Raw genomic sequence first — 16,237 nt, 5'->3', positions numbered from 1 at the left:
AGACAACGCAGTGTCTTGGTGCAGAGGGCAAAATGCGAAAATCAATCCGCCTGACTGGGCCCTAAGCACCACTCGAACACAACAGCAAGGAGCACTTATATACACACACATAAACAATATAATGATCACAATGTAAATGTTTGTACAACACAACTTCTTAATATAAACATTAATTCTATTCTTATTATTCAGAAAACAAGTCTTAAAAAATCAGAGAAAAGGACCACGCAAGAGAAGACAGATCAAACATACCTATAGAAACTAATTGTATGCCTAGATAAAAGGAAAGAAAAAATCACAGAACAGAGCAGTGCAAGAGCAGACACAGATCGAACTTATGTATAGAAACCAACTGTGTACATAGAAAATAAAACAAATGTGCGATCAATAGAAAGATGTAAGCAGAAAAAAATTATAGTGCATTTTCCGGAAAGTAAGTTTTCGCCTGCTTATGAAAAGCAAATAGAGATGAAGATTTCTCCGTAATATCAATTAACTCGGGATGGGAAATCAAAAGGTTTGGGATTTGCCAGTTCAAAGACTGCATACCATAGTTTGTTCTGTTTCTTGATTTATGTATATTTGTGCGTCTAAACTCATATCGTGTTTGATCGGTCGTGTATTTAAAAAAAAATTGTTGCCGATTGGCTATGAGTTCTAAGAATGCCACCTGCGACAGTCGCTCATAATATAACGTTTGCATTGGTAGTATTCCGTTCTTGCAGAAGTAGAAAGATGTAGAGTCATATCTTGATAAATTTTCAATAAAGCGAATAGATTTATTTTGCAATAAAAAAGGCTTTCAAGATTAGTTTTCCCAGTGACTCCCCAGATAAGTAAAGAATAGTGCAACGTAGAATGAACTGCAGTGAAATAAAGCTGGCGCCTTAGCCGGAGGGGTAGAAATGGGCGAAGCCTGTTCAGCATTCCAATGCTTTGTGCTATGGTACGCTTAATGCGCTGAATATGTGATGTCCAACGGAGATTTTCGTGGAATTGTACGCCTAAGAATTTTACTTCCGTAACGCGCTCTAAAGGTCGAGACTGAAAAATTATCGGATTAGCGAGGTGAAGTGGTCTGTTGCTAGAAGAGAATACAATATATTTGGTTTTATTAACATTAAGTGCTAGTTGGTTGGCTGCAAGCCACTGTGACGAATTCGTCAGCCATAGGTTTATAGTAGTAACTGCAGTTGATACATTAGGTGTAGAAAAAAAACCGCTGGTGTCGCCCGCATACAGAACGATTTCTGGCGTGCCTGGTATGGATACAATGTCGTTAATGTAGAGAAGGAATAACATAGGACCCAGTATGGAGCAGTGCGGTACACCATATTTTATATTTCTTAGTTCAGACTTAACGTTGTTGGCAACGACATATTGGGAACGATTTGAGAGATAACTTTTTATTAGAGTAAGGGAAATACCTCTTATTCCATAGAACGTGACCTTTTATTAAGTATGTCATGTTTAGTGGAGTCGAATGCTTTCAGGAATCTAAGAATATGCCCAATGTATAAATATGAGTTTCTATGTTCTGAATAAGTGTTTTTTTTTGTACTAAGTAAGACAGATTCAGTTAACTTTTGTTTGTGAAACCCATATCGAACGCTACGTATCAAGTTATGTTTCTGTAGATGAATAGTAAGTAATCCGAGAATTAATAACCTTTTCAAAAATTTTTGAGAACAGCTGAAGTGCTGAAATTGGCCGGTAATTTTCAGGATCGCTCACCGTGCCGCCTTTGTAAAGAACAACCACCATCGCTATATTCATTTTTTTTCTGGAAACATGCCCGTTGTTAAAGTAAGATTTGCTATATGGCAGAGCACATCCCATATTAAGTCAGAAATTGCATTTATTGGTGCTGCTCTGATACCATCTTAACCAGAGGAGCAGTTTTATTTAAAAATATATATTAGGCTGCATATTTCTGCAGGGGTAGTTGGAGACAAAAACATGGTATCTGTTAGCCTATGCTCTAACTATTCCTGAAAATGTCCGGAGTCAGCGCCATCAAAATTTCCAAAAGTTAATAAGTGTTCGTTCATTACATTGGCGAGAGCTTCACCTCTTAGGACCTCCCCCCCACCCCTATTTCCATTTCAACTGCGATTTGTGTTTGCGATTTTTGGAGAAGTTCCTTTCCAGTGCGCCAGGTTTTCGGCGGATCATAGTAAATTTCTGAAAACCTTCCACTATAGTAATGGATTCGAGATTTCTTTATGTGCAAGCCTAAATTATTCCTGACTTTTTATACTCTTCTAGAATGGACAGATCTTTCGTTTTTATAAATTTGCCAAACAGATGGTATCGGGGTCTTATGCACTTTACTAAATCAGAAGTAATCCAAGGTTTTCGTGCTTTCTTGCACTTGGCTAAGATTTCAATAGGAAAAGCGCAATTATACAACTCTTTTATTTTTTCTATATACATGTTGTGTACTAGATTATGGTTGATTTCGCAAAGACAGCTAGTCGTTCCAATTTAGATTGGAAACCAAGTTACGGAAGTGTTCAATTTTTTCCTGTGTTATAGGCTGAACCGTAATATTCGGGGATTTAAGCGTAGTGATTTGCGCAAGCGATCTTGGAATAAAACAAAAGGTTGACAGATGGTCACTAAAACTGCTTAACAAGACACCTGACGCGTCCCGTCCTGTTCGTAGCAATTCGTCAAGCATAAATAAATTAGGGTTTCACTCGAGTGGGTAACACGTGTAGGCACAATGATAATGTTAGGGAAAACATATAAAGATATGATGTCGAGAAAATAACTTGCTGCCGGTGATTGTTCTAACACATTTGTGTTAAAATCACCCATAATTACAACTGGCTTCTTATCAGAACACAGAATATCTAATATCTAAGAAGACAGAGTATCTGAGTGATACATGCCACTGTGGAAGAAGAAGAAAAAGCGTCTGCATCCGTGGAGGAAGATGTTGCTCTCCCGCTCGCGCGCTCGGACCACTTAGGGACCGCCACAGTTTTACGTCTCGTCTCCGGACGTTCTCCTTCGAATTGCTCGTAACAATTGGTGGAGGTGCTGGGCAGAGACCAAATGGGAGCACCTTAAACTCATAGAGGCCGTCGGGCGTCACGAAAGCTGTCTTCTCCCGGTCTCTTTCGTCCACTTCGATCTGCCAGCACCCACTTTTAAGATCTAAGGACGAGAAGTATCGGGCGTGCCGCAATCGCTCGAGCGCGTCGTCTATCCTGGGCAGTGGGTAAACGTCCTTTCTGGTCACGTTATTAAGTTTTCGATAGTCAACACAAAAACGCAGAGTGTTGTCCTTTTCTTTGACAAGAACCACAGGCGATGCCCATGGGCTGGTGGATGGCTGAATGACATCGTCCGCAAGCATTTCGGCAACTTGATTTTGAATGGCTTCTCGCTCCATCGGCGAAACACGGTAGGGCCGCTGGCAGACGGGTCGCGTATTCGCATTAGGGATGGTACGGTGCTTGACGAGTGGAGTGCGGCCGACCTTCGAACACGTAGCGAAACAGTCCACAAAGTCTACCAAGATGTCCGACAGAAGATCCTTCTGAACAGATGGCAAGGCCGTATTTATTTTGACTGACTGAAGAGCGTGGTGTGGGCCAGCATTCTCTGGAGTGGGTCCTCCCACGGTGCACAAACGTGGGACCTCAGAAACGTCGTGAAGGAAGGCAATAGCCGTGCCTCTGACGAGGTGCTGATATTCGTTGGAAAAGTTGGTGAGGAGGACGTTGGTACGGCTGTCACGTAGTTGGACAAGACTTCGGGCTACAACAATGCCCCGCTCAAGCAGCAGGGGAGTATGGCCACCTGCCAGGCCATCGTAGTCGTGGAATAGGTCGTTCCGCAAGAGCACCAGGACACTGCACCGCGGCGGCACCGTGACGTCATTCTGGACAATGCGCAGAGCATTGCTGCAAGGATCTCGGGAGTCAAAGCGGGCCACGGCCTGTTTGGTCGAGAACGTGACACGTGCGGCCGTAAAGTCAATCACAGCACCGTTCGCCTGCAGAAAGCCGATCCTCAGAATCAAGTCTCTGGAACACTCAGAGAGCATGACAAGTTCACCAACGTACGTAAAACCACAAATTCCAGCCCTAGCCGTGCACTTGCCAACAGGAAAAATTAAGTGGCACCAGCGGCGCGCATGGGGGTCCCCGTCCACAGTGTCAAAACCTTTTTAAGGTCTCCAGCAAAGGCACGGCTCATAACGGAATAATCAGCACCGGTATCGAGCAGCGCGGTAACCTCAGTGCCATCAATTGTCACCCGCATACCGGATGCAGCGTATCGGGTACTGTTGCTGCCTCTCTCTGTCCAGGTATCGTCGGCTCGATGGTTCCGCGATGCAGAATCTTGACACATCTCGACGTCAGCGGCCTTGCCTGCAGAGGTCGCTGGCGTTAGTTTTCCCGACGAGGACTGGGCGAGCGACGAACAACTCTGGCGGCCGGGGCTGGACGCACGATAGCGGAGAGGCGAAGGCGAACGGGACTCGCGGCTTCTAGAGTAAACACGGCTCTGGCGCGCCCAGAAATGCTCCGCAATCTCAGGCGGTCGTTCACCGTTCTGAGGACGAGGTGCGTCAGGACGGAAACCGCGAAGACTCACTTGGCGGTACAGACAGGCTCGGTAGAGATGACCGGGCTCCGCACAGTGGTAACACAGCGACCTACGGTCCAGTGTACGCCACAAATCTGACTTCCGAGGACGTGGATGAGCTGTAGCAGGGGCAGTTGCATAATATGGGGTGGTGCTACTGACAGCAGACGTCGGGGGAACAGCGGAGCCAGGTGCGGTTGCGTGACATGTGCCAATGCTGCTCATGGCAGGTGTCGGAGTAGCGGGACTGTAGCCAGCCGAGCGACGTACAACGGATGCATATGTGGGTCGGGCATCGAACAGGGGCGGCGCTTCGGGAACAGGAGGCGCCTGCGCATCCTGCCGCACTTCGTCCCTGACGACTTCTGTCAGCGCTGCCAGGGGCCCAGGCGCAACCTGGGGCAGACGGAACCGTTGGAGTTTCTCCCGGACAACTGACCGAATCAGTTAGCGCAATGTGTCTGTACTGCCGCCTAGGCACGACGATATGGTTTCGGGCACAATGCTGTTGATGTGCCGATTATACTGGCGGGCCCGTCGCTGGAGCGTCATCTCTATGGTGGTCGCCTCGGTGAGAAATTCCGCTACAGCGGGCTGCGTACGAGGCCTGCCCGGGTGGGCGGCGTACGAGGCCTGCGAAGAGCTCCTGCTTAACCCCTCACATCAGATGGCGAAGCTTATTCTACTCAGTCTTGTTGGGATTGGCACGCTTGAATAGGCGGGCCCTGTCCTCGATGTACATGCGCACACTTTCATTCGTGCGCTGATTTCGGGAGTGCAGAGCAGCTTCAGCCTTCTCCCGGCGGTCGGCGTTAGAGAATGTAGCCAGGAGATTCTGGCAAAACGTCTCCCAGGTGGGAAGGGTAGTCTCGTGGTTTTAAAACCACGTCCGGGCAGATTGTTCCAGAGAAAAATATACGTTGTGGAGCTCGCGCTCGTCGCTCCAGCCGTTGTAGCGGGCGACCCGCTCGAAGGTCTCCAACCAATCCTCAGCGTCTTCGAAAACGTCACCGTGAAAAGATGGCGGTGTTCGCGGTGGGTATGGCAAAGGATCGGCGCCAGGAGCCGGGGGTCAGTGGCCATGGCAGTTGGACTCACCGGGCTAGACTGGGTAGGCGCCGGGGACCCGGTGTCAGTGCTCATGTCAGTTAGGCTCGGTGGCCGAGGCTGCGTCGTTCTTTTAGGCGGGGGAAGGGGCCCAAATTCAGGCGACTTTCCGCGGATATGGCGGCTGGGTCGCTGGTGGACAGGTGTGAGGTCCGTTGTGATGCTGTGCGGAGTGCGGTAGTCGGGATGCGTCACCCCGCACCTCCACCAAATGTTACGAGCAATTCGAAGGAGAACCTCCGGAGACGAGACGTAAAACTGTGGCGGTCCCTATGTGGTCCGAGCGCGCGAGCGGGAGAGCAACATCTTCTTCCTCCACGGATGCAGACGCTTTTCCTTCTTCTTCCGCAGTTGCACGTATCACTTTTATCAAGAAAAGAACAAAATTCTTGCTTAGACGCAGAAGGGGGCCAATAAAGAACACCGAACACAAAACCGCTTGTTTTGTTAGTAAGCGTTTCATAGTGCGGACTTGAAAAACTGTACTGAGGCATAGCCTGATACTATGCCTGATATGAAAGATTATTTTTAATGCACAGTGGTGAGCAGCCATGTCTAGAGAGCGCCGATGGTGCTCTGCGGAGAAATTCAGCGCCACCTAACGTTAGGCTCTGGGTTTGAGTTACGCGTCCCGTGCGCATGTGCGGCAAAAACAGAGGGATGCCAGCTCATCGCTTCCTTGTCCAGCCCCCACCCTACGAGTTCGTTTGTGGCGCAAGGAACGCGCTGCCTGCATTTGCGACTCTGTGACGGTGGCCAGGGCGTCGCCATGCCGCCGTGTTTAACGAGTGTAACGAGACGGCCAGGCAAGCAAGCGCGAGTGATAGCGTATGATCACGCGTTTGGGCATCCAAGTTCCTGTATCTCTACGGATGCCAAATGCAGTGTCCCTTGTAGCTGATAACACAGCTCGAAGACACACCATCAAACAAAACACCTGCAACGCATGGTGCGTGGTGGTAACGCGCTAACCATATTCTACGGACAAAACGAAAACGAACAACAAACAGCCTACTAAGCCCCGTTCTCGCACTCTCAGGCTGGTGTGTATTTGAAACGCGCTATCATCTGCTCTCATTTGCTTTGGAAGCGCGCAATCACCCGATATCACTTGCACTTGCTTGCACAGCCGCATTGCGATTCGCGCGAAACGCGTTCGTTTTGCGGCCGCTGTTACATAATATTCAGCGCGGCCTTGGCGGTGTGAAGCGCAAGGAAGACGTTGTTCGATCGCCTGTCACCTCAGCTCTGTTTATTTAGCTAATTTTTCCTAATGTACCTAGTTTTATTTGAATATTCGAGGACGGCAGCATCTTCAAGGCGGTACTGTCCCTACGGGAAGAGTACGGCTGCTCCAGCGCCGGCAAGCCTAAAGGGACCACGCCATTCAAAGGAGGCTGGCTCGGAAGAGGCGGCCATGGCTTCCCAGGCTGTGGAGCGACCAGAACATGGACTCGACGACCCGTCCAGCGAGACCTCATCGCTTAGTGGGGCTGATCGTCAACGATCGTGGACGGTGACGAGTCAGTGGCCGATATGGCTGACGTGGACAACGAGGGCTTCAAGTTGGCGAGTCATCGCAAGCAACGAACGGTAGGGATCCCGGTAGTGGTTGAGCCCACAGAAAAGGGGGTTGATTTAAGAGAGAAGAATCCCATCTTACTTTTCGCGGTCATTCAATCACTGCTGGGATCAGCTCCGATTCGAAGTCGGTTCACCACGCACGGGGCTCTTCAGCTGGATGTCTCGACGGAAGAGCAGGTTGACAAGCTCCTGCAGAGCTCCAAGATTTTTGGCATCAAAGTTAACGTGCGGTTGCCCCATTCCTACATGAAGAACACCTGTGTTATTAAGGGTGTACCAACGTGGTATTCAGAACGCGACCTACTTGATTATCTGAAACCACAAGGTGTGCTGCACGTGAAACGACTTGTGCGTCGCGTCGAGTCTCTAGGAAAAGAATGGGCTGCGAAACCTACCAACTCTATCGTGTTGACATTCGCACCCAACTCAGAGCGCCCCGAAAAAATTGATCTGGGATTCACAAAACACGCAGTTGCAGATTTCACTGAAGCTCCTCCACGGTGTTTTAGATGCCAACGGTTTGGGCACGTGGCCAAAGTTTGCACAAAGGATCGACGCTGTAAGCGGTGCGGAGGCGACCACGACTTTAAAGCCTGCAGGGCAGATTTTGCTTGCGCCAATTGCGGTGGCGATCATCCAGCGAGTTTCGGAGGCTGCCCCTTCCGTGTGAGCGCTCTGCTCCGTCGGGTGTCCTTTATTGCTGGTCCAAAAACCCCACCGACTGAGACGCCTGTCTTAGGATTAGACGAGTTCCCAGTATTGGAGTCTGATGTTGTTGCGTTGCCCAACAATGTCCCTAAGAGACCTGAGTCCGGCAAGACGCCAAGGCCCAGTGCGCGCGGGTCGACTGTTCGACCTCCAGCAAAAAGTTTCCATGTTCCTGAGCGGCCGGATCACAGCCAAACTCCACGACAAGGGGGACCCTCATATGCACAAGTGACAAAAAAACCAGCTACTGCGGCCAAGAGTGTGTCCCCGTCGGTATGTTTTGTCGATGTTGTAAGTGATTGCGTTCTGCAAAATAAGGAGCTCAAAAATCAAGGTATGTCTGACCTTCTTCATGTTTTGTTTGGGGCCCTGCTTTCACATGTTCCAGCGATGGCGCCTGGTAACCTGAAGAACTTCCTACAGCTGGTGATTTCTTTTGAGTCCCCAATTTCCACCTTCGCAGCAAACTTCCTTGCGAACTAAAATGGATGGGGCTAAACCTCGTGGATCTCATATGCACCGAAAAGTGCGGTTTATATTGCAGTGGAACTGCGCTGGGATTTTAAGTCGGTTAGCTGAACTAAAACTATTCTTGAAAGAGACTTCTGTTCATGTATTGGCCCTGTCAGAAGCTGGCCTGCCAAGCTGGAGATTTTTGACTGGATATGTCGCCCATAAAAACTGCAGCATAAAGTCATTTCCTGCAGGAAGGGCTGCGCTTTACATAAGAAGAGAAATTCCACATGTTTCTATAAGCGTTGCCGATCTCTGCACGGATGACATTGAGGTAGCGGCTGCAAGAATACAGCTCGGCTCTCGAACCCTTTCTATTGCATCCGTGTACGTGTCTCCGCGGAAGAAGGTAGCATTAGATTTGTTTCTACAGCAGCTCTGCGACCGCTGCCGAGAACCTAGAATCATCTGCGGTGATTTCAATGCCCATCATGCCGTTTGGGGTGACAGGAACACGGATTCCCGTGGACGCAAACTTGTGGAGGTTATTGACAGTTTGGACCTGTGTGTTGCCAATGACGGAAGCCCCACTTTCTTCCGGCCTCCAGCTCAGCGACAGCTATAGACCTGACACTGCATTCACCTGACGTCCGCGTGAGTTGGTCAACAGCGCCCGACCGCATGGGGAGTGATCACTATCTGATTTTTGTGTTTGCTGCCGACTTTCGTTTGCATGGTCCTAATATTAGCAACATGGTCAACTGGGACAAGTACAGAAAGCACCTACAACGTGTTTCTGGTGATGTTGTTGACAAAATGATTTCTAGTAAGCTAGCAGCAACTACGGCGGTCAAGTTACCTGATCATTTTCCGGCCCCGGATTTAAAACTCAGGAACCTTTGCGCAGCGAGAAGAATGGCGGAGCGCCAACTCGTACTGAAGAAGGACGACAGGCAACTGAAGACGACCTTCAATAGGCTGAATTCTGCTATTAGGCCGCACACGAACAAGCTTTACAGGCCGCAATGGGTCTCATTCTGTGCTAGTTTGACTGTGTTCTCACCGATAACGAGAATATGACGAGTTATTGGCAGCCTTGCTGGAGAATCTCGCCCTTCGAAGTCTTTTGAAGCTCTTGCAATACGCAAGGAAAAACCTATTGCGTGCTTGGCAAAGGAATTTGCAGACGCACTCGTACGCGCTCATTCAGGAATAGATATATATACACCACCTGCTTCCTCCAAGTCTATCATGGACGTCCCGTTCACGCTTCGTGAGCTTCAGACTGCGCTCAGTGGCCTGCGGCGCCGGTGTGCACCAGGTCCCGACGCCATCACCAATCAAATGCTGAATAATCTGCCCTTGCAACTCAGAAAGGAGCTCCTCAACTTCATCAATCGAGTTTGGGAGACTGGTGATGTTCCTCCGTCATGGAAGGTGGCACATGTAGTTCCAGTACTGAAGCCTGGCAGACACCACAGACATTGCCTCGTATCGCCCTGTGTCATTGACCTCCTGTGTAGCTAAGTTGATGGAGAAGATGGTAAATGAACGCTTATCGTGGTGGCTTGAGGACAGCAAGGCGCTGCCAACATGTATGACAGGATTCCGCAGAGGTCTTAGTGCCCAAGATAGTGCCTTAGACTTGGTCAGTCACATTGAACACCAGAGAGCTTTCGGCCTTTCCACCTTAGCCATTTTTCTTGACGTTGCGTAAGCATACGACAGCGTGCTTCAGAGCTCAATTCTAAACAGTTTGCAAGGCATGGGCATACAGGGCCATATGTTAAGATTCATTTACAAGTTTATAAGTGATCGCGCGGTTCGTGTACGGTTAGGGAGTACGTTAAGCACCGAAAGGGTTCTATCACGAGGTGTGCCTCAAGGAAGTGTTCTTTCCCATATGCTCTTTAACGTCGTAATGGCTGGCCTCCCGATTCGTTGAAAAAGAGTTGCAGGCAAGTGCGTATGTCACTTTATGCTGACGACATATGTATTTGGATTACTGGCTACCAACACAAGCGATTAGCCCTGATAGCTCGACAGGCTATACTTTCGGCACAACCTTACCTTCAATGTGTGGGGTTGTCTCTGTCAGTGGACAAATCCGGCTTTATTCTGTTTCCAGGTGTAGGAAGACGTCAAGCGCGGTTGATGATAGACCTCGGTCACTCTTGCCTCCGTCAATGCAACCATGCGCGTTTCCTGGGCGTCATTATTGACTCCCGTCTACAGTGGCGAAAAGCTGTAGACGCGAATTTTCATCTATATCTTCTCGTCTCAATGTGATCCGTAGAATTGCACGTGAGCAACGGGGAAACCATCCTTCTTCAATGGTCAAACTTCATGAAGCGCTGGTGGCCAGCCGGATAATGTATCAATTACCTTTAATTTCCCCCTCGGCATCACAACTTGAGCGTCTCGAAGTTGTCCACAGAAAGGGCGGAAGAAGAGCCATTGGAGTTCCCCAGGCGGCTGCGAATAAGGCAGTACTTCATGAGTCCCTATCGAAACCTCTTAGCCTTATCGCTTCTCAGAGACTATTAATGCATGTTGACCGCTTAGGAGAGACGGTAACTGGGCGATCCTTCTCCAGCGGCTCTGCAAGAGATATGAGTCGAAGACTTACTTGGCACTCAATACTCTTAGTTTTTTAGGCATTAATGTCCGAAGGCAAAGGAAACGGTTGAAACCCCACTGGTCTTTTCCGACGCTCGACTGTAAGGTCACAATTCCCAATGAGAGCGAAAAGCGCAGCTCTCCTTTGGCAGCAACGCGTTCGCTTGTACTGGAATACTTGGAAACAGAGTATGCCTGCCATCTTCAAATTTTCACGGATGGTTCTGTGGACAAGGTCAAAGAAGCTAGCGCAGCGGCTTTTTACATTCCTTCTTTGGACTTTAAGTGGTCCGTATGCTGTACTGCTGTCGTATCCTCCACAACGGCTGAAAGTGTTGCTATTGAGGCGGCTTTACGGAAGTTTGGGTCTTGTCCGGCTCAACCTGTTGTCATCTTAACTGATTCAAAATCTGCCCTTCAGAGGTTAGAGCGCGGACTCCTCACTGACGCATTGTCTATAAGCTCTGTGCGCTTGGTGCAGAATCTGCACAGCAGAGGCTTTACTATACATTTCCAATGGGTGCCCACTCACATAGGAGTCAACGGTAATGAGGTGGCAGACCAATATCGCCCATAAAGCTCTCTCAAAGATTCCATCAAAAAAAGTACCTCAATATGGAAAAAGTCTCTGCAGGAAAACGGTGCTTGATCACTGCAGTACCCTGTGGAGTGCGTCCCACATGCCATGTGTGACCAAGGGACTGAGAAGATCTCAGGCGACCCTTCCACATAGAATTCGCACGGCCTCTGCTCGCACTCCTGCATGGATGCAAAAGACCGGCATAGCATCGTCTCCGCTCTGCTCTTTATGTGGTGTGTGCGGGGATATCGAACATTATATTATGTACTGCCCAGAGCACAACGCGAAAAGGCATGTGATGTTCGCTTCCTTCAAGAAGACAGGAACCCGTCACAGCACAGTGCAGGACATTGTCTACCCGAGTGGAAACCAGACATGCAGAAGGGAGGCTGCACGCCTTCTTTTAACATTTCTGCAAGACACGGATCTTGTTTCTAAATGGTGACAGCAGGAACGGACTATGGCCTACTGTGATGGAATGAGTGTGTACATGGTGGCTTCCGGAGTGTGCTACGTTATACTGTGAGTGAATGTGTGTATGGATTGTGGCACTACAATGGCCTATGTTCTACTGTGACTGAATATATGCATAGATGGTGACTTCTGGAGTGGAATGTGATGTCGACTGTGTGGACTGATTGTGTGCATAGATGGTGACTACGGGAGAGAATGTGTGCTATTTTAAGAGACTGTGCGCATTGCGATGTAGATGCGAGAGGCTTCAGGACATTGTTAATATAGAAGGGACGCTACGGTGGAGCAATTGCCGGCAGATAAAGCAAGACTAACCCCACATGTAGCATTAAACACATCAACTCAACTCTATGAAGCGCAAGCACTGAGAGGAAATGCGGCCAAGAGGCCACGAGCAGGCACCGCTTTATTTTGGGCGCGCGTGCGCAACGGACGCATAACTTAAATCCAGAGCCTAACGTTAGGTGGCGCTGACTTACTCCGCAGAGCGCCCTCGGCGCGCTCTAGACGGGGCTGCTCACCACTGTATAGTGCAACTGCACCGCCTTATTTTTCGTAGACATTGTTTCGCACCTGTATCCTTCGAAGTTGGCGATGTCTGCAGTATCTGAATACCATGTTTCACTGAATGCCAAGGCATCAAAACTGTGGTTTAAAACGATAAAAAAATGTTGACTTCCTCATCCTTATTTTTAAGCTACGCACGTTTGCGTGATAAAAGGAAAATGTGAACTGGGCTTTTGCGGCCGACTTTAAAACATCCAATGAACTAGAATCGTGATAAACAGTCTCATGTTACGAATGGCATTTGGTAAACAGTTCACACCAAGAGTGATGCAGCAATGCTATCACTATTTTACTCAGGTCATTTTCATCTCGGATGCGAACGGCGTTCTGGCCTGCAGCCTTTCGCACAAGGACATGCCCGTATTTTTGCCACCCGAACTCAGCCTTTTCTTTACCTTTTTCACGTGCCAGCCACAGTAGCCGCTTATTCATGGGTGCGAGATTATCAAGGCAGCTTATCTCTGGGGCGTCAGTTTGCAAGCATGAGTGACACTTCATCTACGTTTCTTTCAGACGTGTTGAAATAAATCGGACAAGTACCCGAGCTTTTGTTTCGGAAGACGACGCAGAGCGTCGAGATCACTGTTCGCCAACTGCGGAAGCTCGAGCTTGCTGGCCAGGCCGTTCAGCTTGTCAAGTAGGTTTTCATTTGCCTCCACCTTGAAGCCATGAACCTCCATATTCTGCCTTCGACTATACTGCTATAGCTCATTGAGCTGTTGTTTAAGCTCTGTCGTGTCTGGTGCATTTCCCTGCTTAATAGCCTCAACTTTCTTTTGCAAAACCGCAACGTCGGAGGCCTGCTTGCCAAGCATACTTAGGATCGTATCATACTTGTCGGATATCGTTTGCACTGCTTCCTCAACGCCATTCACTTTATCAACTAGCTGTGCAAGGGCGTCGACCTTAGCCACAAGAGGAAGCAATAAAGCGAACTTTTTTATTTAACTCAGTAAGCCTAAGCCCGACATTAGATCCTTGCGTTTGTTCGGACAAATTTCCTTGCCGCTTCTGAGCTGTCTCACAGGTTGGGCAATTCCAGGTAGACATAAGTGCTTCTCCTTTGCTTTTGTGGTGCCTCGCCGTTATACCGGAACATTTTCCGAGGTGGTACGGGTAATCATATGAGACGAAAGTTAAAAAAAAAACACTGTCATCAGGTACAGGGTTGTGACAAGCCATACAATCCATCACAGAGGAAAACTCTGAACCGCAGCAGCAACAGTGAGCGTAAAGACGTTACTAGCTATACAAAGGAAGTGAAACGCCACAAACCTGCGAAGGATAGTAGACGCAGTTAAAGCGTGTTGTTCAGTGTCGTCCACTGCTGCTGCTTGCGAATGCCGGCGGATCGCTGATGTGCTCCTTTTAAATGCTGCGCCTGTGGGCCTGGCCTGCGCAGACCACTTGATGCGTAGAATGCCTGGGAGATGATAAGGCCGGCGCACTTGTTTTTCGGCTTGGAAATACTTCAGAGCTTATAGGTGCAGCCTGCGAAGGATAGTATACGCAGTTTAAGCGTGTTGTCCAGTGTTGTCCACTGCTGCTGCGTGCGGGTCATGCGCAGGTCATGAAAGCGGGTTCTGCATAAAACGCCGGTGCACTTGATGTGTTCTGCGGAACGCTAGGGGTGATCAATGCGACGGCTGCCGTGGAGAGCGACAGATGTGCGCTCCGTCAACGTGTTGGGGACAGGAGGAAAGGAGGCACCCCAAGTGTGCTGCGTGCTCCGTCAGTGCCGTCACACACCTTGACCGAGCGGAGCGGGAAAGCGTCTGCTGGAATGACATGCGCAGGGCATCAAAGTGTGTTCTCCATAAAACGCTTGTGCACTTTGATGCGTTCAGCCTAACGCTAGCTGTGTTCGATGCGACGCCTGCCGTGGAGACCGCCAGTCGCTCGACCACAAACGTAGCCATGGAGATGCAGCTTTTCGCTTTCGACCTGGGTTAACCATAGCTAAACCACCAGGAATGTTTTCTTCGCCTGTTAATATGCGACTGTGCTCTGCAGTTTTTGCCAGGCAAAGAGTTGGTGCTGGCTGACTTGCCGTGAAGGACCCCACCTGCCGAGAGGGAAGACATCACTTATCTCGGCGACATTCCAATCCACGCCGTCGCTGTCTTGTCATCCTTGGTAAGCGAAGGAACGAAGCAAATCTTGGCAAAAGAGACCTAAAATGACCCGGAGCTGCGTGCGGAGGAGAGCTGAAACCATTGTCCTCGGAACTTTTCTGTGGCTGACAGAATTCTGCTGAAAGGCAGCAAGTAGTTATTCCAAAGAAGCTGAGGCCACAAATGTTCCGACGGATTCACGAGGGCCATCTGGGCCCAAATAAGTGCAAAGCTAGGACCAAGAGTTTGGTCTCCTGGCCTGGTTTAAACGCAGACATTGAAGACATTGCACAAATATGTGCGTTCGGTAAAGCCTATGCATAACAACAGCCACGCGGACCTCCCTTGCTGCGACCTCCGCCTGATCACCACTGGTACGAAGTCTTCCTTAATGTCCTTCATGTCCTGCTCACATGTCCGGCCTTCCCACACCCTCCATCCCCCGCCACGGCGGAGTCATACTGGGAAACTCTCCTGGCCAGCTCCGCTGCTGCTGACCAGCGCCGGATAATTACCGACGCCCTGAAGCGGATAGCCCCCCAAGGGCTGTCCTTTGCACTGTAAGAGCAGCCCCCTAAGGGTTGCCTCGTGCCATGTTAGGGGGTTTGCCCCCCTCTGTATTTGGTAATAAATGTTTACGCCACCACCAGAAGACGGTAGAACGCTGCGGCGTAATCGCCAGCACTACTAGCAAGCGCGGAGGCGCTTGACCACTCCAGATACAGCGGCGATAGTGGCAGCGTAGTCGGAGACGCGGGTACGAAGGAGCCTGTGCATCGAACCTCTCCTTGTGAGACTACGCTGGCACGTAGAAGATCGTAGCGTACCATGACACAACCTCGACGTCTAGCATACGGACCGAACTATGAACAAATAATTTAGCAGCATGTCTACCTGTACTCTCCTTTTTTTGATGTACTATTGTGTGTTTATTTTGCATGCCTTGTTAAGAAAAAAGATGGGAAAATGCATCATGCCGACCAGGGCACGCGATGCGCACGAACCGATCACTGACTATTTAAGCGCCGAGAATAAATCCTGCGGAGTCTTTTCCTGCTCCGGGATTCATCGCATCGGTGGCTGTCTCGCTCCGTTATCAGCCTGTATGTGGCTGATGCGTACGTAGATGATATGATTGATTAGTTCAGGGAAAGCGATCAGGGAGCAAAGTTTCGTGCCAGATGAGAGTGTTGAAAAGAATTTCTCGGAATATTGCTTACCTGCTTGAATTTTTTTATCTGGCTAATAATAATAATAATAATTGGTGTTTGGGGAAAGGAAATGGCGCAGTATCTGTCTCATATAGCGTTGGACACCCGAACCGCGCCCTAATGGAAGGGATAAGGAGGGATTGAAAGAAGAAAGGAAGAATGAGGTGCCGTAGTGGAGGGCTCCGGAATAATTTCGACCACCTGGGGATCTTTAA

Source organism: Amblyomma americanum, chromosome 3 (genome assembly GCF_052857255.1).
Source record: "Amblyomma americanum isolate KBUSLIRL-KWMA chromosome 3, ASM5285725v1, whole genome shotgun sequence".
Classification (NCBI taxonomy): domain Eukaryota; kingdom Metazoa; phylum Arthropoda; class Arachnida; order Ixodida; family Ixodidae; genus Amblyomma; species Amblyomma americanum.
This window is presented reverse-complemented; position numbering follows the sequence as displayed.